The sequence below is a fragment of the Grampus griseus genome (assembly GCF_964374135.1).
Source record: "Grampus griseus genome assembly, chromosome: 2".
NCBI lineage: Eukaryota > Metazoa > Chordata > Mammalia > Artiodactyla > Delphinidae > Grampus > Grampus griseus.
In genome coordinates this window covers 30366698-30394355 of record NC_139018.1, presented here as the reverse complement: position 1 = coordinate 30394355, position 27658 = coordinate 30366698, and the positions used below count along the sequence as shown (strand labels likewise).

Genomic DNA, 27658 nt, shown 5'->3' with positions numbered 1-27658 from the left:
GCAGCACCATATCAGGGTCTTTAAACAAAAATATCCAATGATTACCTCAAACTTGATGGTACTGTTGATTGTGATACATGGGGCTGCAGGAAAAGTTATGGGACAGTCACAGAAGCCAACTTTGAACTGTAAGCCTTTCCCATGACCTGTGCCCCCAGAATAGTAGCTCCCTGCCGGCGACCATCTGTAGTCCTGATCTGACCCTGCCCCAAACATTTGTCATGTGGAAGCTGGCCCAGCTGTCACAGAGCAAGCAGATAAATTTCCCAGTGTTTACAGACTTCTCCTGGACTTGTGCATATCCTCGCAGTAATCGCTGTTTAAAAACACCCAATAAAATTCAAGAACGTGCCAATAATAACTCTGTCATCACAGGCTGGACTGGATTTGCAGAGCTCCAGATGCTGAATGCTGCTCCTCCAGGAAAGACATTGAGCAGGGTACCAGGAGATGCCCTGTTGAAGGCACTGACCTCGCCCTGGCCCCCAGGTCCATCTCACTCCAAACCACAGACCTGGTCCACTTCAGGTCAGGGAGATGTGGGTGTGGGATGAGTGGGCGAGGAAGGAAATCTCACCTTTTACATCAGTTTTTCTTAACCTTTCTTTGCTTTCCAGGTCCTGCTGCTTATCTCACCATCCCTGTCTTCCCACCCCTCACCTTCCCCCCCACCCCCGCCCTGCCCTCAATGGAGACAGATTCCTTAAAACTTCATGTAGAAAACTCTGGGTCACCTCTGCTTACACCATTAATTCTCCCGCTCTGCCCTTCCTTCCCTAAATCTCCTCCACAGTACAAGTGAGTGCCTAAGACTTTGCAATGAGATGTTAAAAAATGTATTTTTAACCTAAGGAGGAAAATGATATATGAGCTCTTCCATTTTAATCGAGAAACTGAGACAGGCAATGTGGTATATTTAGGGACCATTCTTCCAGAAGATCCAGGCAGAAGTCAGCACTTTTGGGGAAATTCAGGGACCTCCCCACAAATCTATCTTATACAGAATATTTCCCGTCAAAAGGACTAAGGTGAGGACAGTAAGGGATAGGAAACCAGGGAGTTTGTGGGGTGGACTGAGGTAGAGGAAGCACTGTAGTTAGATGGGGTGACCCTTTCCTTTCTCTTGGGAAGGACCTCTGCAAGAGAGGGAGGCTTGGACCCTCCAGGGGATGAATGTTTACATCCTTCAACAAGTATTGAGTGTACCAGGCACAGTATTGGATGTGGAGGATACAAGGATGAATAACGAGCCATGCCTCCACGGAGCTAGAGTGTGTGTTGGGAGGGGTAATGCTAGTAATCAATTGATCACTAAATAAATGTGCACATGAAGCAGTGGTGAGAGCTGCTAAGGAGAGGTTTGTCAGGCTAGGAGAGGCAATTTGAGAGAGGATTTGACCTACTCTGAGGGGTCAGGAAAAGCTTTCCTAAGAAAGTGATGACTGGGTTGAGAGCTGAATGATGACTAAGAACTAGGCAGCTAAAGGAGGAAGGATGGGGCTGGAGCTGGGGGCCCATGGGGGCCTGCTGAGCAGAAGGCCCTAGAGTAAGGACAGTGGATTGGAGTTGGGAGAGCAAATTGGGGAGGGGCTGAGGCTGGAGAGGTTCTCTGGCACTGATCAGGGAGCACCTTGCTTGTAGACCATGTTGAGGATTCTCGTCTTTATCATACAAGCAATGAAAAGCCATTGAACCATTTTAATTGGTGGTGGTGGGCACAGTCGTGGCGGGGGGTGTGTTCAGATTCTTGTTGGAAAAGATTGTTTTGGCTACAATGTGATGGGTTGCTGGGGGTGGTAGATTCAAGGTAGAAAGAAGAGGCCGGGGGGGTCTAGTAGTAGCCCAGGCAAGAAATGATGGTAGCTTGGGCTAAGTTAGCAGCAATGACGGGAAGAGAGATTTTAGAGGAAAAATCAACAGGGCTTGGTGTGTGTGTTCCCCTTATCAACTTCAAGCTTCCTCAAGTGTAAATCTGACAGGAGCCTGAAGGTAGCATGCCCATTGGTGCATGAGAGAGCAGGTCACAGCTAAATTACATTTATCTGAACAAACAGCTCCGGTGCTGATCTCAAAGAGGATTTTCCAGCCCTCGTGCATCTTTGGCATGAGCAGGCACTGCAAATGAAGTGCTAGGGGAGGAAGCAGGCTCCCAGGTTATTTTTAGTAAGCTCTAGGAAATAGCCGACATTCTAATTTGAATCCTCATTAAAATCCAGAGCCTCACCTCACACAGTTCTTGTCGCTAATGTCTGCAAACTTCTCTTTTCCCCAGATAATTGACAGTAGGGCCCCATGCAAGTCTTCTCGGCATTTCTGCAAAAATTCAGGAAACATTAGGTTTGACACCATCACCATGTTTGCCAAGGCAGCAAAAATCCCAGCCGGCAAAACTTCAAGTGTGATGAAGCGGAAGGGTGGGGACAGCACAGAATGACTGATCATCTCGGGATGTCTTCTAGCGAGAGTTTCCAATGTTGGCGTTTGCCCTTGTCTTTGAAGCAGGAACAGGAGGCAATGGTGGCTTTGGGGTCAGGCCATGGTGATGTAGGTAGGGTTTACCCCTCATCCTTTTCTACCTTTCCTCTCTGCCCTCAAGCAGTTCCTGGATTTAAAGTTATTTTTAATATTTTTATTTAACAACAGTAAAAGCGTTTTAAAATTAGATACGTTGAAGTTATATAGAACAGTCAGTGCCTGAACTATTGCTGTGGCATTCCAGGCCCTCCATGGGCTTAACCTGGGACGTGTTATTTAGCCTCTCTGGGTCTTGATTCCATTGCCCAAGACATGAAGAGGTGTTGTACCAGCTTGGCATTTCTCCACCTTCAGTCATTCAGGCATCACTCTTAGCATACTTGCCATGATGACTTTTCACTTACATTTTGACTTTCTTAATATTTTTTCCCTTTAAATTGACACATTCATTTATATCAGTCCCTTTTAAAAAAAAAAAAAAAGTCTTGGCTATAATGTATATGAAATTTTGGGACTGATGTGATAATGACTTTCTTCCTTAACATACCTAAATAAGCACAGAATTAAAAATATTTATCTATCTATCTATCTCAAATTACATTCCACTATGATGATATGTAGACCCCACTCTGGGAGACTCTGGACAAGCTGATTTCTAAGCTCTCTTGCAGTGCTAACATATTATTGTTCACATCTGGCCTTACCTACCCAGCCTTATTTCCCATGGCTTCCTAAAAGAAAACCTCAAGTTTGGCCACATCAGAGTTCTTGTTGCTCCTTGTAGACAGTGTATGCATGCTATTCCCTTCATCTAGAATCAATAAGTTACTAAGGAGAGAGGAACTCTGACCTAAGAAGAAAGCACCGATTGGCTGGACAAGCTACCCTTGACAAGTTGGCCAAGAAAAGCCTTTGGGTTGGCACTTGTTTGTTTGATGAAGGTCAAGTGTAAAGAGTTGAGGGACTGGCCATTCGTGGGTTATTTTTTTCCCTTTAAAAAGAGGGTTACCCATTTACTGGGCAAATCTACTAGACAAATTTCTGAGTGCCCCCCCCCCCCGGGGATGGTCTTCAGCTTCATCTAATAGAGAAGAGAAAATCTGGTTTGACTATTATTGTGAGTAATCATTATTTGCTATAGAAATTAATTAGTTCACTTATTTACAATGCATGATGCTTTATTCCATGCTAGTCATTGGATATGTGAACATAATCAAGACACTTCTCTACCCTCTAGGAGCTCAAGTTTAGGAGGAGACAGAAAACAAATAGGTGAACATGATAAGGCATGTTCAGGCCTCAAAGCAGAAGTGTCTCTAGTGTACAATGTGGCCACAGGAGAGCGAGTGTCAGCTCTATGGAGGCAAAACTTCCTAGGGGAAGTAACATGATTTATAAGTTGGGTCTTGACTATAAGCCAGTGCTGGCTAGCTGAATGGGCAGTGCAGGACAAAATGCCCTGCCAGGGAGAATAAACACAGTTAGAAGATTATCTGGCATACTTAATAAAGCTGAAAAGTGAATGCAATTTAGTAGGGGTGGAACATACAGTTACCTCTGTGTGTGTGTGTGTGTGTGTGTGTGTGTGTGAGAGAGAGAGAGAGAGAGAGAGAGAGAGAGCGAGAAAGACAGAGAGAGAGAAATATTAGACTACAGTCTCTATTCAAGAAGGAGCTATCGAAGTCTTTTAATCAAGGGGGTGATCGTTCAGAGTTACATACTGAGAATTCACTCAGGCAGCTGGGTAGTGGATAATTGGGTTGGAAGGCGTTTCCAAAGTACAGGCAAAGAGACCAGTTAAAACTCAATTACAAGGGTCCAGGTGAGAGAGGATGAGGGCAGCAGCAGTGGGTAAAGAGGGAAGGGACATATCTGAGACGTATGAAGAAGGATGCGATGATGAGAGAGTGGGTGATGTAGAGGAAGATGCCAAACTTTCCAGCTTGGATGACTGGGTCGTGGCGCCACTCAAACCCAAGAGGAAAGATGCAATTTGGGGAAACATGAATTTCTTTGGAACTGTATTCCCTGGGGCCTGCATGACCAAGTGACAGGGTTTGAGGAAATTATGCCTGAGTTTTTTCCCCAGCTCTGTTGCTATGACCTCGTTTGATCTCCCAAGGTCTCTTTGTCCATAAGATGTACTGCCTGTCCTGGCTTGATCTGAGGTCTCAAAGAAAAGATATACGTGAAAATACTTTGTAAATGTCTTCACAAATGTAAATATTTATGTCTCCAGGGAACCGTAAAGTGTGAAAAGCAGAGTCACCATTACATTTAGCTTATAAGTGGGCAGCGTGCACAGCTGCTTTCCATTGTGATCCAGCAGATTTCTCTGTGAAATTGCCAGTATCACTGCCTGTCCTCCTGACCAAGATGGATTAATTCCTATGAGACTAAAATGTATTACTTTGCCCTGCAACAGTCCAATCCAAGAAACATCACACACCTTTATTTTTCTAAACCTTATTAAATTGCTCCTCCGTTCTCATTTGCCAGGGTGGCCTAAACATCCATTTTCAATCAGAATTGAGAGTCCCATTGGATCACAGAAAAATCCTGTTTTTCATTGGTGAAATGAGTGGGGCTCGTAGGTAGGCTAAGAAGTATTACATAGGGAGCTCTACCCCCTTGCATGAACAGGGTATACAAATTGTCATAGGTTCAGGCAAACCTGTAACACCTGTAAATGCAGACCCAGGTCTTCGAGATCTGTTGCCCATAGGGATGAGAAGAAGATGAGCCTAAGGTACCGATACCCAAGACATACCCAAGACAGCACAGCAGTCTTATCATCCAGACCCCAATATCGAGGATTTACTTTTGGTTGCTGCTGGGTTCACAGTTTGCTGTGGAATAATCATGTTCCTTATAAACGAGGAGAGCTGTAATGTCAACAGTGTGGGGAGGGTCAAGATGGAAGGAAAACCCCAAAACTGAACCCCTGAGGGTGGGGGCTGCTGAGGACAGCTGAGGGTTGAGTGTGCATGATGGAGTTGAAGTCTACCGAAGAGAAAGAGGCAGGAAATAAAGACTTAATCTGAAGAAGAGGCCAGAATGGGAAAATAGGAATAAGAAAGCATTCTGAGTGCATTGAAAATCTTTCTTTTACTTCTTGCAAATTGTGAAACTATCAACTTAGCGCAATTGCCCTTAGAATAAACATTTTTGATCAGAGCATTTTAAATGCTAACTCAACTCCTGGGAGGAGAGAAAAGCCCCCCTCCTAGAGCAGTATTTCTAGAGTGGGATACATGGACCACTGGTGGCCTGTGAGATGATTCTTGTAGTTAAACATAAGAATGTTCTTCTATTTTAATAGTTCTATGTTTATTTTGATTATCATTGGCAACTCATGATAGTTTTCTATTTAAGGTAGTGACACTTTTTTAAAAAAATTTTATTTTATATTGGAGTATAGTTGATTTACAATGTTGTATTAGTTTCAGGTGTACAGCAAAGAGATTTAGTTATACATATACATACATCCATTCTTTTTCAGATTCTTTTCCCATATAGGTTATTGTGGAATATTGAGTAGAGTTCTCTGTGCTATACAGTAGGTCCTTGTTGATTATCTGTTTTTTGTTTTTTGTTTTGTTTTTTGCTTTTTTTTTTGCGGTACGCGGGCCTCTCACTTTTGTTGGACTGGGGGGATTTGGCTAAGGGGATAGGGTCTCCTACCCACCAGTCATTCCCCTCCTACATCCTCCTGCCTGGCAGAGCCAGCTCCATGAGATGCTGGAAAGGCTAGGTGCTTGCTTGAAGGGAGGATGGCCATGCAACCTACGCAGTTATGGCCAAGGGAAAACATGCTAAGGGGCTTCTAGGAACAATTTTCTTTGCTGAAAAAAGCAGGGACATGCAAGAACAAAAGGATAGCCTGGAAGTTTCTACCTCCCTATTTCTCGTTAAGCGAGATAGAGAAGTATCCTTATTGTTTATAGCCTGATTGTCATGTATTCCCTACTTTGCAACCCAAAGCATCCTATACCAATAGTTAAAATTATCAGTATTATCGAGTTTACCTGCTAGAATTTAAGTGTTAGAACCCATAGTTACGAAAAAACTTTGCATAAGAAAACTTTCTGCTGCAAGTAATTCAAAGTCCTTACTCCAACTGGCTTAATATAGGGAAGTTTATCACCTCATGTGGCAGGAAGCACAGAGTCAGGACAGGCTTTAGGTGGCAGGCATGCCCTGGCTCTGCTTCTCTGAGACTCTCCTATTCTGCTCTCCCTGGTGACTTTGGTCCTCAGGCCAGCTGACTGCCAAGTTCTAGGCACCACGTCCCAACAAGACCACGTCCCCAGTGGAAGAAGTGGACTTGTCCATCCCTGTGTCTCTTCAGAGAAGTGAGGAAAGCTTCTTTGCTAGTGAAAATTCATTTTCCATCCTTTCCTAAGTCATTCTCTGCCAATGGGAACATAAGATCTTCATGGGCTACATTTGGGTGGAATAGATTTGGGGAACCCACACCAAGTACCAAGTGTCACTTTTATTTTCCCTCTTCTTGGAGATCTTTCATAGACCCTGGTGAGCTCGTTTTCTACCTGGATGAGAGCCCTAACTGATCTTTTTTTCCCCCTTCTAACTTGGTTTTGAGCCTTAACTCACTGAGATCCCTCCTAGCTGACAAGCGATTCTTTAATGTTATCAGTTGGCTTCTCTTAAAAGAACTGGATCCTTTTTGTTTCTGGGTCCTTAATCCACCCCTGCCAATTATAAAACAGGTGTAGTTTAAAAACAAAAAACAAACAAACAAAAAAACAATGGGATACCAATTTCTTCAAAGGAAAAAAATCTAGATGTACAAACTACTGTTTTCACGGTTGAAAACGTTTTACCTCCATTTGTTCCTCTGCTTAAGCATATTTTTAAGCTTACAAAGAAAACAGGCACCATGCCTTTAGGAGGAGATATGTCAGATTTTTAAGTGATACAAAGTTACTTAAGGAATAAGAGCCATGAAATGTGAAGCGACTTTTATCTGGGGAAAACTTCAAGATCCAACCTGGAGGAAAGGGTTAGTAAAGGAGAGAAACGTGTGTCAGGTCAACCCTTTCCTCATTTGATGGGAACCCTACCCTTTCCATTACCCCTCATGGCTCCCTCTCCTGTATTCACATGTAGCAGATTAACCACTAAAGGCTTACTTTGTGCCTGGTTCCTGCTGCTTTTAGTCCGAGAATCCCCTGGGTGAACTCTGGGCCAGCAGTAGCTGATTCGGCTGTTCTCATGACTACCTCGCATCCTGTCCCTCCCTTCCCCCACCCTCAAGGGCCCAGTGTCCACCCCGGCCGTCCAGCCTATGTTACTGGGCACGCGGGAGTAAGTCAACCAGCAGTCTGTGGTCACTGGCTTAGGGCAAGCATGGGACAGACATGCCTAGTCGGGAGGAATCGCAGGATTACTTTGCCTGGACTGTTGTGGCAGACACGGTCTTTCTCCCTCTGTGGTACGTGGCTATGGAGTTGGGTGCTGCCTACACTCTGGAAGGCAAAAGAGAGATTGAAAACAGAACAAAAAAAGCAGATGGAAAGAAACTGAGGGCTTCCCTGGTGGTGCAGTGGTTAAGAATCCGCCTGCCAATTCAGGGGACACAGGTTCGATCCCTGGTCCGGGAAGATCCCACATGCCGCGGAACAACTAAGCCCATGCACCACAACTACTGAGCCTGCGCTCTGGAGCCCACGAGCCACACTACTGAGCCTGCATGCTGCAACTACTGAAGCCCATGTGCCTAGAGCCCGTGCTCCGCAACGAAGAGTAGCCCCCACTCACCACAACTAGAGAAAGCCTGTGCCCAGCAAAAAAGACCCAATGCAGCCAAAGATAAATAATAAATTTAAAAAAAAAAAAAAAGAAACTGAATCAAGACAGGCTTGAGGCCTGACCTGGCTCTGGACCTTCCAGTGACCTAGGCCAAGAGATCTCTTTATTGTTGATTGAATTTTCCATTAGCAGCCACTCAAAGGGCCGCACAGACGAATGCCATAGGCTGAGGGAGAAGCTGCTCTCAAGCAATTTTAGTAAATAGTCCTATGTGTTTCATAAGTCTAGGTTCCTCAAGGCAAATAAGTTTATTGCCCAAGAAAGGGAGGAAAATGGATCCTTTGTGTTTTGAGGGTTGAAAAGAAAATTAGCCTGATTTCAAGCTTAGAGCCGCAGGCCTGGGAGATAAAAATGGTTTAGGAATCCTTCAGAGGCTGAGGCCACACCCAGTCAGATGCAGCCAAGGCATGGGGTCTCTGAGGGGACCAGCCTAGCAGGCGCCTGAAAAGACCAGGCAATTAGGGCATCAAAGGCTGGGGTGAGCCTGGCAGAGTGGCCATGGAGGATCCTGCTGGCCCAATCAGGAGGCTTGTCTGTGTCCTGGTCAGCAGTGCTGGGCCAAGGGTGGAGAACCAGTGATCCACAGTCACACTGTTAAAATGCAGATTCCCAGGACAGATACCAAAGTCACTGAATCAGAACCCCTGGGTGCACAGCCTGGAAACAGGCATTTCAAAAAGCATCCCAGCCAAAGTTTAGGTGAGTACCATTTGAGAACCCACACCTTAGAGCGTGCAGAGGGTTAAGCTGAGGAATCTTAGTCCGGTTGTCACAGGAGAATGGTTGAAAACAGGTGGCAGAAAGTCCAGGGTCAGGGTTCTAGCAGATGCAGAAATAGGATGCCACAGGTTACCACTCTGGGTCAGGCTGGCTTAAGATCTTAAAATCCTTTTGAGTTAATTACCAATGCTTCTGCTATGAGGACCACCTTTAGTGTCACTAATGACCTTCGACACTTGTACCTCATTGGATCGCCCTGCCAGCTTTGAGGTGTGGAGAGGCAGGGCGACGGGCATACTGGCTCCGATACCGCCAGAGCTCCCTGGCCTGTATCAGGGTCACATGGTCCTCGTGACAAACCTCATCACAGACTGGCTCCAGGGTTGAGGTCATGCAACCTCTTTTCCTGCTCCTGCTTTAAAAAGTATACATACAGCAGTTTGGCAGGGAAAAGATTTTTACCCCCACTATTTACAAAGCAAGGCAGAAGCGTGGAATTATTAGATTTCCAGAAGGTCAAGCAACAGGGAGTCTGGGGAGGTGGGAACCAGAGTGGTTTCTACCTGTGACCCTGTGAGCCGTCAATGTTAGTAGAGGTCATGGCCTAGGCAGCAGAACCCCATGTGGGCCAGCTGCTCCCCCTATCATTATTTGAGTTCTGAGTGTTCTTCAGCTAAAACAACAACGCAAATACGAAAAACAGGGAAAATGTTAACAAGCACCATTAGGAAGAACGCAGGGCTGGAACCAGGAGGATGGAGCTCTGTTCCAACTGTAATCCTTTGGTGTCCCATGGTTCTTTCTGGGCCCCTTTGTTCATCGGCAAAATAAGTAGCAGGAATTCATGGCAAAATTAACATCTAGGGCTTCTAGTGTTAGGTGTTTCCTTGTCAATTTAAGCCTCTCTAATACAAGGCCGACCTGGAAGAATGCTCTAAGTGTCCATTTTATATTGGTGGTTCTTAGATTTTTCAGCTTGAGTTTATCTCATTTGGACAATACTTCTTATATTTATTCACACAGTGAAATTAAAGAAGGAGGCTGCACTTACCATTCACAGGCTTGTTTCCACTTGCTACATTAAATCAGTTGCTAAACGCTTGATCCCACGAAAGGATTAGCTAATAGATGCCTTCTCTTAAGGTTGCCTAATTTTAGAGACCTCCCAAGGGAATGAAAATGCGTAGTTTATTAGGATTGGGATTTTATGGTTGAAATTCTTCATTAATTCAGAGGAAAGAGATACAACCAAAGACCTAGTTTTCCCCCAAATAATTTTGTGTTCCCATGTGAGTTGCTTCAGTAGTTAAAAAACAGTCTCCAACTTAAAAATATTCCCTTGGTGTAAATATTTATGTGTGCATAGTTTCCTAAACCTCGATCTTTTTCCATGACGTGAAGTCGTTTTCATTCTTGGTCTGCAATTCTGTTAAACAACCTATCTATCGTCCTCAAAACCAAGCACTCTGATAATTTCCTTGGGGATTAAGTCTGTAAAATATTTATCGATTCTGAGTCCCCCCAAATTTACTTTCTTGACAACAACTGTATTATTTTGGGTATCAATCAGTGCCTAAAGAAACTGCCTCTGCAGTAAGCTGATTTGTGAAGTTAGTGTCGAATTCCTGTGGGAATGAATTCCATTTGGTCATGTTAAACCTACAGTATCATTACTACTGGTATATAATCGTACTCGAAAAAAATTTTTATTGAGGTATAGTTGATGTAAGTTTCAGGTGTACAACATAGTGATTCACAATTTTTAAAGGTTATATTCCATTTATAGTTATTATAAAATATTGGCTATACTCCGTATGCTGTACAATATATCCATGTAGCTTATTTATTTTATACATAGTAGTTTGTACCTCTCAATCTCTTACCCCTATCTTGCCCTTCCTTCTCCCCTCTCCCCATTGGTAATCACTAGTTTGTTCTCTATATCTGTGAGTCTGTTTCTTCCTTGTTATATTCACTAGTTTGTTTTATTTTTTAGATTCCACATATAAGTGATATCATGCAGTATTTGTCTTTCTCTGTCTGACTCATACCTTCTAAGCCTATCCATGTTGTTGCAAATGGCAAAATTTCATTCTTTTTTATGGCTGAGCAGTATTTTATTGTATATATACATATGCATATATATACCCACATATATATGTATATATATATACCACATCTTCTTTATCCATTCATCTGTTGTTGGATACTCCTTGGGGATTAGTTTTTAATCTTCATCTTAGTCAGTTGTTCTATTTTTTAGGAATAGTATAATTTTACTATAAGATATACATTTAAATGAAAATCAAATATAATACATGGCAAACAGCCGGGGAGTTACTAATTACTACAATAAAGGTTTGTTTGAAACCCACCTGAGGTACAGAACAGCTGTGGTTTCTAGGTAGTTGCATTTAAAGTATTTAATTCTTCTCCTCTTCTTGAATATTAAAGAATACGTTTTCTTTTTCTCAGAAAGAGATATTCCTTATCAAATTATATATGATCCACCCTCGTGCTGGGGTACATAGAAAAGAGACAAGGGCCCATTTCCTTTATGGTCATGTGCCTGGAGAATCTTGGGAAATTCCGGATAAAGAGTGGGTTCTGTCATCTGCAGCTCATAAATCCTCCAGAGTTGCTCCCAACTTCTCCACGGCTTCTTGCATAGTTTCAGCCTCTGAAGGGAAGAAGAATGAAGGTTGGTTCCTCCCTTGGCTTGCTCAGTTTTCCAGAGTAAATGCATGTTGGGGCCAGCGCAGGGAGCCTCTTCTCTTTCTCTCTACAGCAGGAATCCTCAAACTCTAGGGTGTCAGAACTACCTGAATTAATCACAGAGCTTGGTACATTGCTGATTTTCAGCTCCCATTGCTGGAGATTCTGATTCAGCAGAACTTTGGGGATGACGGACCTGCATTTTAACCCGCACGTCAACAAGATGTATATGTTAGTTAGATGTATAGGTGGACAGATAAGCAGTCCGTTAGTTAATATCTGAAATATCCTAGAGGAATGCCTATTCCAGGAGGAGTTAGGGAGTTCATAGTGACTCTCATCTAAAGCCCGTGTGTGTTGGGGGAGGGAGTTGGGTGCTTACTAAACGCAGCTTCAATTATCTTTATCTCCTATCACGGAGGATTTGTTAATTAGCACAATGCACATTAGAAATATTTTTTCATTGTGAAATGAGAGGGGTTCAAGATATGTAGGTAGGCTTAGAAATACTACAGACAGCCTTCCCTTGCATGAACAGGTTATACGAATTGTCATAGGTTCAGGCAAATCCATAACACCTGTTAATGCAGACCCAGGTCTTCGAGATCTGTTGCCCATAGGGATGAGAAGAAGATGAGCCTAAGGTACCGATACCCAAGACATACCCAAGACAGCACAGCAGTCTTATCATCCAGACCCCAATATCGAGGATTTACTTTTGGTTGCTGCTGGGTTCACAGTTTGCTGTGGAATAATCATGTTCCTTATAAACGAGGAGAGCTGTAATGTCAACAGTGTGGGGAGGGTCAAGATGGAAGGAAAACCCCAAAACTGAACCACTGAGGGTGGGGGCTGCTGAGGACAGCTGAGGGTTGAGTGTGCATGATGGAGCTGAAGTCTACCGAAGAGAAAGAGGCAGGAAATAAAGACTTAATCTGAAGAAGAGGCCAGAATGGGGAAAATAGGAATAAGAAAGTGTTTTGAGTTCATTAAAATGAACTCAAAACCTTTTTTTATAATTCTTTCTTGCAAATTGTGAAAAGATCAACATGGGGCAATCACCCTTAGAACAGCATTTCTGATTAGGGTATTTTAAATGCTAATTGCCTGCTCATGTGTATATTAATCCTAATAGACGTACTTATATCTTGCTGAAATGCAGGTTAAAATGCATTAGAGTCTGATGTCCCAGTTGGATGCCTCATAAGAGAGACTAGAACAGTGATTTTCAGTGGGAGAGGAAGGCCCATGGGCATGTATCAGGATATCTGTGTGTGTGAGAGTATGTGTAATTAACACAAATTATTTGCTTCGAGGATTCTTTCAAGCTTTTTGACCCTGTTTTACTTTCTGCAGACACTGTCATTGCTATAGGAAATCATCTAAGTTCCATGACTTTAAATCCCACCTGTTTTATATCTGCAGCCCTCATTTCTCCCTCAAAGGACCGAGATGAACATACAGCTTCCCAACAGACATGTCAAAACAACACGGCCCCGGACTGAGTGCTGGTCTCCAGCACACCTGTTGCATCTCATTGTTTTTCACCTTGGTAAATGGTACTATCTTTTTTCCTCGTTTTCAAGATTAGAATCATTCTTGACTCCTCTCTTTTTCTCACAATCTTTATCCAACCTATCAGCAAGTCTTATCAGCTAAATCATATCCTGAACCTCAACCACTGCTTATTACTCTCACCTCTATCGCTCTAATCCAAGACAAAACACCATCCTCCCTTGCCATGCTGGTTTACTACAATAGCCACAGTCCCTGTGCTTCCTCCTTCATAGTCTATTCTAAACACAGCAGCTAGAATTTAAATAATAAACATGATTGTGTTATTCTCCTACTCAAAGCCCCCCAACAGCTTTCCATTGCACTTAAAATAACATCCAAAGTATCAGGGCCTCAAGGTCTGCTGTGATCTGAACCCCAGGCATTATTCTGAACATATCTCCTCCTCTTTTTAAAAAAAAATTTTATTGCAGTATAGTTGATTTACAATGTTGTGTTAGTTTCAGGTCTTCAGTAAAGTGAATCTGTTTTACATATCCATACATCCACTCTTTTTAAAATTCTTTTCCCATATAGGCCATTACAGAGTATTGAGTAGCATTCCCTGTGCTACTTATTAGTTATCTATTTTATATATAGTAGTGTGTCCTTCTACTCTTTCTTCCTTGTATATGCTGCTGTTCTTTAACATGCCAAGCTCATTCTCACCTCAGAGCCTTTGCAGAAGTTGTTGCTTCTGTCTCAGAAGGATTTAATGTAGATATCTGCATGGCTCGCCTCCCTCACCTTCAGTCTATGCTCAAATATTGCTTATCATAAAAGCCTTCTGTAACCTCCTGCTCTAAAATAACGTTATCCAGCTTTATTTTCCTTATGACATTATTATTATCTGACAATACATTTATTCTATTCTTTCTTTCTCTTTTAACCTTCCATACTACAACGTAAGCTCTACGAGGACAGGCTTTTCATCTGTTTTGTACACGGTATATTCCTAGCACCTAAACTGTGCCTGACATTTAGTAAGAACTCAGTAAATATTTGTTAAATGAAGTAAGAAACTCTCAAAACCATCCTAAGCAGTTGAGGTGCTACACTTTAAGCAATAAATCACAAAAGCCTTATACCTTTCAAAATATTCTGTGGCCTTAAAACTTAAAAATTTTTTTTGGAATAATTTTTAGACTTACAGAGAAGTTACAATGATAGTACAGAGTGTTTACATATCCTTCACCCAGATTTCCCTAATGTTAACATCTTACATAACCATGGTACATTTATCAAAGCTGAGGAATTAGCACAGCTGCAATACGGTTAACTGAACTACAGACTTCATTTAGGTATCACCCGTTTTTCCACTAATGTCTCTGCTGTATTGCAGATCCAGTGCAGGATACTACATTGCGTTTAGTCACCAAGTGTCTTTAGTCTCCTCCGATCTATGCCATTTTCTCTTTAGGCTCCTCCAATCTATCTCATTTTCTCTTTGTTGACCTTGACGGTTTTGAGCAGCACTGGTCAGGCATTTTGGAGAATGCACTACCATGCTCTTTTTATTTGTTTGCCACAAAAACCAATGTGATAGGAAACCAACAAAAGGGAACCCCAGCACCCATTGAAAATTTTGCTATAGCTTACCTTCCGCGGGCTCCTATGAGAGCAGGAACTTAGTCACATTAAGTAGGAGATTGTGGAGGCTGAGGGGATCAGGAGAGCAGGGATTAAGACCCAAGAAGCTTTTTACCAGAAGCTCCCAGCAGATTTTCCATCAAGTTCCATTGGTTATATAACATGGCCATAGAAATGGAATCACTATGATTAGCTTAATCCAATGAAGATTCACTCTGGTGAAAGTGGGACTGGGTCCTCTTCCCTGACTCATGCTACTAGAAGGGGGAGAAGCCAACAAAGATGAAGGAGGAAACTGAGGGGCATCAGGGATGGGGACCGGGCAGGGAATGGGTTTGGTAGACAACAAACAATGTCTGTTACAGAGTCTATTTTTATATTCTGTGTACCAGTAATGTTTGAATGGGTCATGGCCTCCTAGGAGAATAACATATCAGAAGTGCGATACTTATCAAAAGATGGCTGGTGTGGATAAACAAACTGGTATATCTATACAATGAAACACTACGGGCACTCAAAATGAATGGACTGCTGGTACATGCAACATCATAGATGAATCTCAAAGGCATTATGCCAACCAAAAGAAGCCTGACAAACAACAGTGTACTGTATGTTTTCAATTATATGACATTCTAGAAAAGGCACAATCATAGGGACAGAAGACAGGTAAGTGGCTGCCCAGTGAGGGTGGAGGGAGGTGATTGGATGCAAAGGGGTATGAGGGAAATTTTGGGGCTGATGAAAATGTTCTACAGATTAAAGAGAAAACAATTATTGGGTCTTGGGTGATGGCATGAAAAGGGACAAAAGGACATGACATTGTGGGAAAGTTCTTTTCGAGCATAGGGTACAGTTCTGTTGTCTTGAGAAGGACTCATCGACCTAGGATTTGGTTTGGGCAAATGGTGCAAATTTCATTTCCATGTTCTTTGGAACATCAGTTAGGAGTTGGCAAACACAAGACTGTGCGGAGGGCTGAGAATACCCTATGAGCTGAGCTCTGATTCTTAAATATTTGCAAAAGCTCATAAATTAATTAAAATACAGTTCTATTAGGACGAAAGCTTTGCCACGTTTTACAGAGGGTGTTATGTGTTCAATTTGGGGGGGCTACCTGTTTGTAACTGACAGATTTTGCCTCAATAAAGGAATTTTCTAGTAGAAGTACATCCCTGACTATCTACCATGGTCCTAATCAAACACGCCTGGAACTGGTTATCAAAAACCGAGGGAATCCCAGAACCTAGGAATTCAGGGGGACAGGGTAGAGGTGAGGAACAGATATCTTTGGCTGAGGTGACGTGTCCAATATTTCAAGGCACATCACACAAACAGCTGCCTATTCTGTGATGATTCTAACCACAAGATCCTGGATGGCAGTGCCTGAAATAATGCCTAGGAGGTGATCTGATGAAGAAGCTTGGTCTGAAAAATTGGTGTGAAGAGAATCCCACGGTTCGTTTGGGGCTGGTGTAGGTTTTTAAAAACTTGTTATTGTTGATGTAAATTTTCTCCCATGTGCACTGGTTGTACACATACCTATTCCTGCATCTTGATTTTTAAGCACTGGGACTTTGTAAATATGCATTCCAATCTGAGTGACATTACTCCTGAGTTTCAAAACATTACCATTACAGCCTCAAGATATAAACACATCCATTCCCAGACACGTGATTTTCAAAGCTGCAAATCAAGTACTAAACTGTATTAACTGTGCTGGAAAGAGAAAAAAAATCCCCTTTATATTGTACTTCGCTTGCCTGTCATAGACCCCTCCTGAGAAGGAGGTTATGCAATTAGTAGTAACAGAAATGCTGGGCAGGCTACGGGTTGGTCACAAGTTGTTGGAGGATGTCATGGAGAAGATGTGACCTCCGGTTGACTTCTGAGCTGAACCTGGGCAATCAGAGGCCCCTCACTGCCTCCCCGTCCTTGGAATGTACATTCTGACCACATTCTCACAGTGTTCCAAGACTGTCGCTTTACTGAGGCAAGGTGTTGTTGAGACCATCTGGAGGGTATACATGACTAAACCCAGGTAAGGCCTCTGTGTAAACTTTTAAGATTCTGGCCGGGAGTGGAAATCTACTTGCCTTACAGCTGCCCAAGGCAAGCCTCTTATGTAAGTTTCCTTGCTTGTTAAAACTGCCACCTGCCAATCTGGAGGGGTCTGTCTCTTTCTTCAGTCTCTCCCTGCCCTCCGTGTATGGTGCCAGTTTTCAAACCAACGCAAATATTTGTTCAAAGGCAGATTCCCAGGTCCCATCACTAGAAATTTCAAGTCAGCAGATCTGAGGAGGTACTTGAGAATCTTTACTGCTAAGTTTTAATAAGTACCGCAGGTGATACAGATGCTGTGGCCTTCAAGAAAGACCCTTTTGAGAAAGACCTCTTTCTAAAATATCTAAACAGGAAATTAATTGTCTTTCAGGCTTTAACAGGGGGAAAAAACCTAACTCAGGATCTTTTTTTCCTTTTATTGCCAAAGTGCAAAGAAAACAGCTCTTAATTCTCAGAAAAAAAGACAACATTAAAGAGTGAGAAAAAGGAAAGGTGGGGGCTTGAGGAAAAGCAGCATCGGCCGTCAAGTGTCACAATTTCACAGTCCTGGAAAATAGGCCACACGATACCAGACTCCTTATCCTCCCCAGATCCACTGCCATAAACTCATGCACCAAATGCATTGACACTAACCGTATTTTCCTACCTTCTCCTGCCAATACAATTATTGAAACTAAATTGTCAACTCATTTTCATTCTTCTGTTCGATTTGTCACACAGTTTGAGAGCTATACCACAACCAATTCTATTACATACTTTTCTGCAACTCCTGATTATGAATCAGGAATTGATAATGAAGTAATAAAAGGATTCAAGATTTTAACTATAAACTTATTTTATTTTATACTTTAGATGAGTTTTGGGAAAGACCCTTATATGCAGCACGCCCTTAAGAAATAACTGCTGAGTGAATGAATGAAATGTTGGGCTGAATCACATTGTATATATTCCCGAAGCAGTAGACCAAATCATATTTTCAATACAGCTCACAGGGAGATGATTCTTAAAGAAAACCCATGGTGAACATTTTCTGAAAAGAGAAGATGGTTTTTTGGGTAATGTATCTTCTTAAAAAAATCTTCTATTTTGAAATCATTTTAAATTACAAAAAATTGCAAAAATATTTCAAAGAGCTCCCGTATACCCTTCGAGTTGTTAACATTTCTGAACCATCTGAGATTAATTTGCAGATGTGATGCCCCGTTTGCCCCCTCATACTTCAGTGTGTACTTTCTAAAAATGAGGAAACTCTCCTAAATAAAGTACAATCTCAACATCAGGAAAATAACATTGATCCAATTTAATTCAACAGAATGCATTGAAGTTTCGCTGATTATGCCATTAATGTCATTTATAGATCTTGGATTCCATTCAAGATCATCTCCTGCATTTAGCTGTCCCTTTAGCATCCTCCAATCTGGAACAATCTTTACTTTAAAGATTATATATTGTATCAGGACACAACACAAGGGTGATTTTTCCCTTTACTGTTCTTTATTTATGTAAACTTTTGCCGGTTGATTAAGATGGTATCTCCCAAGTATTATAGCTGTGATTGTTAATTAATAAGTATGTTGTGTTTATTAATAAATAATAATATATTAATGAGAATTAATGAATTTTTTAGGCACATGCTTTGAGACTATAAATATCCTGTCCCTCATCAAACTTTTACCCACTAATTTTAGTATCCATTGATGATTCTGACCTGAATCAATTATTACGATAATGGTTGCAAAATGGTGATTTTCTAATTCTACCTTTCTTTCTTCATCTATTTTTTGCATTCTACCAGTAGAACTTCCTTTCTCTCTTTTTTTTTTTTCTCTTTTTCTATCAGCATGGACTCGTTGATTCCTATTTTACGCAAAGGTTGCAACCTGCTGCTGTCATTATTTATTCTGATGCTTAAATGGTCCTAGATTTGGCCTGTGGGAACCCCTTCAAACTGGCTCCTATATTCTTTTGCCATATCTCCATAACTCTTTAAGTACCTTCTTATTTTTTTGCTCAACAAAGTCCAGTTTCACCCACTACACATGGAACCATAGTTCCTCTTGGTGGAGAATGGTATGTAGAAACAAATCTGAGTTCTAAGTGTGTTCACTGTACTGGGTGCTATTGCTTTCAGGATTTCTTGGTGGACAGAGCTAGGAAATAGATCAATGTATATATACACATACATAAGTATACATGTCTTTCTATCTACCTAAATTAAAAATCATTTCATACTATCACCTCTATTTTCAAGCCACTTCACTGAGTTTATTCTAATCTTTCCCCTTTTTATATCTGTAATTCCCTCCTCCAACAGTGAGAAACCTGCTTCTCAATATCCTTGATATATTTACTTGTTTGCTCAGTTTCCCAGTATGTAAACCAATCTCTTGGCCATGCCAGGAAAAAGTGTGGTCTGTCCCTATTAAGTTAGTTATTTTTATCATTATATATAAATTATATTTATAATATAAATGTATAAATTATATAAATAAAAATTATATATCATTATTAAAATATGTGTAGTATGTATATATGTGTATTGTGTGATACATATGTACATATGTGTAATCAAACATTTTATGAAAAATCAGATATTTTCCATACATATATAAGAAATTATATTCAAATCCTTTGTCTATTTTTTAATCAGATTTTTTTTGCTATTGAGTTGTATGAGTGCTTATATATTTTGAATATTAACTTTTTATCAGATAGCTGGTTTGAAAATATTTTCTGTCATTCTGTAGGTTGCTTTTTCATTTTGCTGATGGTTTCTTTTGCTATGTAGAAGCTTTTTAGTTTGATGTAGTCTCACCTATTTATTTTTGCTTTGTTTCTTATGCTTTTGGCATCAGATTAAAAAATTGTTGCCAAGACGAATGTCAAAGAGATTTTCCTTATGTTTTCTTCTAGTAGTTTTACAGTTTGGGGTCTTACATTTAAGTCTTCAATCCATCTGGAGTTAATTTTTGTGAGTGATGTAAGATAGGGGTCCAATTTCATTCTTTTGCTTATGAATATCCAGTTTTCAATAAACACCATTTATTGAAGGGATATCCTTTCCTTACTGAGTGTTCTTGGCTCCCTTGTTAAATATTAGTTGACTGTATATGCATGGGTTTATTTCTGGGCTCTCTATTCTGTTCCATTGGTCTCTTTTTCAGTTTTTACACTGGTATTATACTGTCTTGATTACTATAGCTTTGTAATATAATTTGAAATCAGGTATTGTGACATCTCCAGCTTTGTGCTTCTTGCTCCAGACTGCTTTGGCTATTCAGGGTCTTTTGTGAGTCAATATAAATTTTAGGGTTTTGTTTCTGTTTCTGTGAAAAATGCCATTGGAATTTTGAAAGGGATTGCATGAAATCTATAAATGACTTTGGGTAGTACAACTATTTTAACAATATCAATTTATCCAATCCATGAACTCGGGATACCTTTCCATTTATTTATGTCATCTTCAATTTCTTTCTTCAATATCTTGTAATTGTCAGTATACAGATCTTTCACCTCCTTGGTTAAATTTATTCCTAATTATTTTTATTATTTTTGATGCTACTGGATTAAGGGAAGTCCACAGAAAGGCCTTTCTTCAGATACATCTGGATCCCTTTGCTCATACTTCCATGTGGTTGTTCCCTCATGCCTGACCCTCAAGAAGCTGCTGGTCTCAGATATCCAGAGCTCCCCACAGAGGAAGAGCCCCCTGTCACCCCCTATTTCTCAGTAAGCAGGCTATGCTCTAAGGGTGGAGCCACAGCCAGCTTCTCAGCCACACTTAAGCCAGATGCTAAACCTGGGGAAGGAAAGACTTTACATTTCAACTTAATAAGTGAAATAACTGGGGAATTTATTGAAATTATATTTTACTCACTAGGTTGGGTGTGGTTTCTTTCGGTTGCATGTTTCTCTCTAGTTCTCAAGGACTTAGCCCACGGTAATACACATATCTTGTGCACTGTTAGGTTGGGGGCCTGGATGGCAGAGACTGTTCTGCCATCCATTTCTAGTGCTTAGCAGAGGGTCTAACACAAGGTATATGCTAATTATTGTTTATTGGATGAAAGAATGAATACATCCATTAATCAATGTAGAATGGCGGGAAAGGAGATGTATGTTGGGAAGGAGACCTTAGATTTTCACCTCTGGACCCATATGGATGAAGGGAGTCCAGGTTATCCATCCTTAATGGAACCTAGATATTTATTTGCAAGGTTTTTTATTTTTTTTCCTGGTGACACAATACAATATAAGAATAAATCTTGAATTTATCCTTGATGTTGATAACATCGGTATTGCACATCAGTCCCATGGTTACCGTCCAGCACCAACAATCTTGTTCTATTTCCACCTGCAGCTTCCTGAATCCTTAACTAAGTATCAAATTTCAAAGCTCCCACATTAAAGAAGGCCGTCAATTCAAGTTACCCTTTCTCATTTTCTGTCTCCTACTTTTTTTCTTCTTCTCCAAGATTATTTGCAGAGTTAAATTTTCTTGAAAGTTCTTTTGTGGTGTACTCGATAAGAAGGCTCATAAAAGACTCCAAATACAGCATGTGGTGTAAATGTTGAAACAATAAAAATGACGACGTGAGTAACACTATCCCTGAGGATCGCGGTGGCCCGTTTTAATTTAGAGGGCGCCAGCTACACGTCAGCGAGGGATTCAAGAACTACCGGGCAATCCACTCCGGACCAGGAATCCCCAAGACAACCCTGACGCCACCAAAGTTTCCAGTCGCAGCCAGCTCTCGGAATTGACGGAAGGAGCCTCCGCCCCGCTGAGCCGCTCTGCCAGTTTTCTCGCCGGAGCTCAAGTGTCAGGAATTTCTAGGTTTTTTTCCCCCTTTCTCGGGCAAATCTCCATCTGCACCTTCCGCGACGCTGGGAACAGGTGAGCCGGGCAGCGGCGCCCTTAGGCTGCGCTCAGGTGCCTCGGCCCCTCCCGGGCCGCCGCCCCGCCCCGCCCCGCGCCTGTCGGGGCCCAGGTGCGGGAGCCCAGGTGCGCACGGTGCCGGCTGCAGCTTCGCTCGACACCCGACAGCGGGCGCCGCTGCGGCAGCTCCCGAGCGGCGGAGCTGAGCACCTTCGCGACTTGGGGCAGCTCCTGCGCTCGGCCTTGCTCGGCGGCGAGAGCTTCTCCCGGGCGCCGGATTCCCGAAGCTGCGGGAGCAGGCGGGCGGGCGCCGAGGGGGCGGACCGAGCTCTACGGACCCCGCCGGCCTGGGGCGACAGAGGCGGGCGAGCGGGGAGCGCCCAGGAGCGCGGAGAGCGGGGCCATCCCCCAGCGCGCTGGAGACACCCGACCGACCTGCGCCCTTGACACCATGCGACCCACCGCGCCTCCGCGCCGGCCTCGGGCTTCGCGGTCCGCTCGCTGAGACCCCGCGCTCTCCACCGCGGAAACTCGGGAAGACCAGGCGAGACGTTGGAGAGCCGCGCGGAGACTAACCCAGGCGTCCCCTCCGCCCCCAAGAAGCTGCCGGCCCCTTGATCCCTGGACTCCTCTAGCTTTACCATGAACCTGGCGCAAGCTTGTCTTTAGGAGAAATTCAGAAACCGGAGGGGGAGTCAACGCAATTCTTTGGTTGCTAAGGTAATTGTAGTTGTCACAGAAATGAGCAAGAAACAAATGGGGGAAAAGATGTTTTAAAACGGTATGCCCTTCACCCTTCCAGTTCATGTGTGTTGATTTCATTTAATTTCCTGGGTGTAGATGCTTGTCCATTGCAGATACGTGACAGGTGTCGGGGTGTGTGTGTGTGTGTGTGTGTGTGTGTGTGTGCAGTTTGGGACTATAGAGGCACGAGCTTACATAAGTGGTTAGGCAAGCTGGCGTGTGGAGTTGTGTGGGACGGGTGCAGGTCTGCATATAAATCATGTTCCTGGGTTTCTGGGTGTGAGGCGCTCACCGGCCGGCCGGGGCGAGCTGGCAGAGGGTACGTGCTTTTAGGTACTTCCAATCTTCTGATTCCGTGATCACAGGTAGGACAGTTTTACCTCAAAAGCAGATGTTCATTAACTTTTTCTCTGAATAAGCTCACCCATTTGTGGTTTGGAAGAAAAGCAAGCGACAGGCGAGCTGTGGAGTGCAGGGGTGGGTGGTGAGGTCTGTTGTTGGGGACCGCGGCAGGAAAGGGCCGGGTGGGTATTTGCTCCGTGAGGATGACAACTGAAAGGGTTGTGTGAAGGACCGTGTTTACCGTCACTGTCAGGCTGCGTAAGAAGTGGCCCAGTGAGACAGGAAAGGAAAGTGACCCAGAAAATTTAATTTTGTTCAGAATGGAAGATGATGAATCTTCTACTTACTATTTTTTATTTTGATGGAGTAGGAGCGTTGTTTCCTTCTCTCTTGTTGAGACGAGTGGCATTTCCATGCTACAAACTTAAGATATTTTGGGTATTGTTCTTGGCTTGGAATTGTTCCCTCAGTATTTATCAGTGCTTAGCAGCTGGATCTGCAGATAGTTTCTGATCAATACCTTTTAGCAGTCCGAAAGTAAAACTGCAAAAATAAGCAGTAGTAGGTAAACCGGGACCTACTTTCCTAGGGTCCCAAAAGGGTTGGACCCTTTTTCTTAGCAGAGGGGGCTCATGAGAGATGGAAGAATAAGAAATGGGCTTATAAGTGTCCGGATGGAGTTAGAGTCTGAGCCACAGGTTTGTGTGTGTTGTCAAAAAGTGTTAAACTGAAAGGAAACTGTCAGATTTGGCTTAATAAGTAAGGCTTTTATGGACCAATTTTCCCAGGTAGATAGGTAGTTATATGGAGTGGGCACTGGGGGGTTGGTGAGAAACTTTCTGTGAGTGGTATAGTCATTATATTCTTTCTTCTTTTTTATTAATTTGTTATTTTTGTAATGGGTGGGACTGCCCTGTGAGAGAAAGCAAGTAGAGGACTGAGGGAAATTGGAGACTCTTCAGAGATTTACCTTTGTAAGGAAACGCTCACATGCTGAACAGCGAAAACCAAGATGGTAAATTGGTAAATTCTTCCTGCGTTCTCTGATATTACTAAGCTGAACTGTGGTGTAGATCTGGTGAGCTTATGTACTATAAATGTTGATGTATTACTATATATATTTTTTTACCCCAAATAATTTGTCCTTTTCTGAAAGTGTCTGGAAATTCTAGAAATGTCAGCTTCTGTGAGGTATTTTTCTGAAGTAGGTAGCCACTGGCGTTTTCTTTTCCATAGTAAGTAATTACATTTGTTCTTAACTTTACTTCCCTGTCTCCTTTAAGAAACTTTAATTAACATGCACTGAATTTATATTGCTGAGAGTTTCAGTAAAACAATGCTAGGTTTTCTTCCAGCACAAATTTATCTTATCAAGTGAAGCATTGCAACAATGCTTTTGTGGCAGAAAGTTCTCTTTAAATGAGACAGTCCTTATTTATTTATTTATTTATGATTTGTGGAATGAGATGGCAAATATAGATATTTTTTTTAAATGAGCAAACATTTCTTGAGAAAGAAAAAAATTTTAAAGGATATTTAGGACAATGAAATTTGTCAGTAATTTTGGATGTCTTACTGTCCACAGGAACAGACTTTTATATAAAAATAGGATCATTCTCTTTCTTATTTCTCTGATATTCTCCCATGCATTTTATCCCCTGAACTCCTAAGACTTTGCCAGGAATTGCCAAACCTTCTGTATGGTGCCAGGGGTTCAACATCAGGGAGATATGAGTAAGGAGCTATGTGTCACATCAATGTTTTTCGAAAGAGATGCTCTCAGAGATCTCAATACTGGGATTAATTTCTCCTTTAGCTTCACAGTTAGCTCGTCTTAATTCATAGTGCTTTGAACCTAGGAAAGCATTTAACCTCTTCATTTTCAGTGCCAGCTGGATGGAATATATTTACCGAATTTCATCTTCGTTGTAACATATGGCATGATATAAATAATTACTACACACACACTATCCTGCTGTATGGAAAGAAATAGAATTACAAAATAAACCTTTATGTTGCGTGATTATGGATGTAACATTTCAAAAAAGTGGTTTTACTTTTTTCTTGATACCAAAGTAATAAATAACCATTGGGAAAAATTCAGGAAAATACAAAGGAAAAAATGGAAGATCGTTTGTAATTCTCCCATAGAAGGTGAACCACTTGACATTTCCGCATACTATATATTTTTCTAGACTATATTCTGATCACATTATTTCTTGTATTTTTACCCTTCTCCCTATCCCGCCCCCCACCCCCGCAATTTTCAAATTGTAAATGAAACTTGGATGTGTGTTAAAGGTTTGGGAAATTACTGCTAGTTTGCTGGACGGCTTTGATATATCAGGTTTTAATTTTTGTTAGTGGTCTTTATTTTCAAAGTGACCAGTTTCTCTGTTGTCTTTGAAAACCAGTGTTTGCACTTTGGATTGGCAAAACTTGGCTCCCCATAAGATTTAGGATTTAAAGCACCAGAAAAGAAACAGAAAGAACCTTGGCTATGCAGGGCTGGGGGTGGTGGTGGGAGACCTGAGTTCTGGTTTCAGTTTCTCCACCAACTCCTCATGTGGCTTTTGGGCTCTGGGCCTGTTTCCTCAAAGGACAAATGACACTTTTAGATTTAGCTCAATAAGCTAACCACATACTTTTAGATTTAGCTCAATAAGCTAACCACATACTTGTCGTTTTGACCTTTGATGAGGATGATCTTTGTTTGAAGCAGGTTTTTTCAAACACAGATGGCTGGGGGTTACCCCCAGAGTTTTGGACTCAGTTGGTCTGGAATGGGGCCTGAGCATTTATATTTCTAGCATGATGGTCCCGCTGATTCTGCTGGTCTGGGGACCACCCTGAGAACTAGATGGTAAGTTCCTTGGGGGCAGAAACACTGTTGCACTTTTCTTTGCATCCCTCTGCCCCATGCCTAGGAATGTAACTGCCAGTAAGTGCCCGGTTAACTTTGTTCAAACTGCTATCAGTTTTCTCCATGGGGAAAAAAACTTTCCGAAGTGGTCAGGATAAAAGAGATCATCGTCCATAATTTGGAACCATTAAATCTGTAATAAGAATAATAATCAGTCATGAAACCCAGTTCTTCCAACTGTAGAGACAGCAAAACTGCTCATAAGTAGGCAGATGGAAACTGAAAAATGTGTAAATATTTGAATATGAACAGAGTAGATGCTCCTGTGAGTGAGGCTATTCAAATGAGTTGCGGTGGAGACAGCTGTCTGGGCTTTTCGAAATACTTTGGTAAAACCATCAAAGGAAAAAGCCACCTTCAAGTTTTGGCATGGTAGAGCTCCCTTGTCCACTGCTGTCTGCCCTACCCTTAGAGGCTATTTTCTTGCACAGGGGAAAGCACACGTTCATCAGAGGCTCCTGAGTTGAGAGTGTCCTGTATGAACGTGGATGGGTGGTGGCAGCCCTCAGAGGTCCCCAGGCGCCTGTATTGCATTCAATCCAGGCCAGCCCCGAGCTCCCACAGAGATACCATCCATAGCTCTTTAAGTAGCACAACAGGCATTTTAAACCCTGTTCATTGTGTTTCTGAACCTCAATGTCCTCGTCTGTAAAATAAAAATAAAATGTATACCCCTTGAGTATGTGTGGCTGTGAGGAGAAGGGCAGAGGAGGCCCAGTAGCTGGAGAAGATGGGCCCTGTTACACCATACTTCCTGTTTTCTAAGAATTTTGATAATGAGTTACAACCCTGGTTGTTCCCTGAATGAAATCTGAAACTGGTCCCCACACATGGAAGGCAAGGAGAAGGAAGAAAGAGGGAGACCTCCAGGTTGGTAGGTGAAAGTTGTAATAAGCAAGGAAACTTACATAAGAGGCTTGTCTTCCACAGGGCCAGAGGGGTAGATCTCTGTACCCACCGGCCAGAACCTTAAAAATTTATGTTTTTCAGGCCTGTGTTTCTACTCTGAGGCTTTAACTGGGCTCAGTCAAGTCCTCAGTCCAGATGGTCTCAACAACACCTTACTCTCTCTCTCTCTCCCCCAAGGCTGCATCCTTGCACATGCTCCCCAGGGGGATGGTGGGCAGAATGCACATTCCAAGCACGGGGGAGGAGTGAGGAGCCTCCTGAGTGCCGGGATTCAACTTGCAGGTCAACTGGAAGCCACATCCTCTCGGTGACCTCCTCCAGCCTGAGTCTGTTGGGAAATACTAAGTATTTCAGGGCAATCGTTTCCAACTTTTTTCTATTCCTGAGGACTTGCTCTAGCAGCCTAGCAGCTGAGGAACTCCTAAGTTCCTTGGAGAATCTTACTCCATAGTTCTGACACTTGATGTAAGAAAGCAAGTGGCCCAAACACTGGAAGTGGAAAGGGTGGAGTGAGGATGATCTTCTTTTGTGGCAGCCGGAGATCTGTTTCCATGAGCCTAAAGGCCATTAGTCACCAGCAGGAAGAGAAGTGAAAAATAGGGGCTGCAGCTACATTGATATCTCTTGGGCCAGACCGTGACCCACACCCAGACAAGGCCCTGTGCTATTTTCCTCTCTTTTCTTGGTATCTCTTATAGTGCTTGGCACATGGTAGGAGTTTGGTAAATATTTGCTGAGTTACTGACTTGCAGAGTGACATCTATGGGTGGGTGAAAATGAAAGGAAGGATGGACAAATACTGGTGCAGATGTGCAGACTGGACCAGATGTGGGTGCATGGACTGGTCTGGGTACAGGCGCATGGGCAGTTACAGGTGAATATGCAAGGTGCAAATGGTTCTAACCCCCATT

At 42.4% G+C, this 27658-nt stretch overlaps 1 protein-coding gene across 1 annotated transcript in view; it reads left to right on the top strand.

The window, feature by feature from the left end:
• Positions 1–22425: 22425 nt before the first annotated feature.
• The window catches only part of RGS6 (regulator of G protein signaling 6), a 574818-nt gene continuing 569585 nt past the window's right edge, over positions 22426–27658 (top strand). Inside the window, exon 1 of the mRNA XM_082648649.1 lies at positions 22426–22549. The gene's annotated coding sequence lies outside the window, so the exon portion shown is untranslated. The remainder of the gene's footprint in view (positions 22550–27658) is intronic.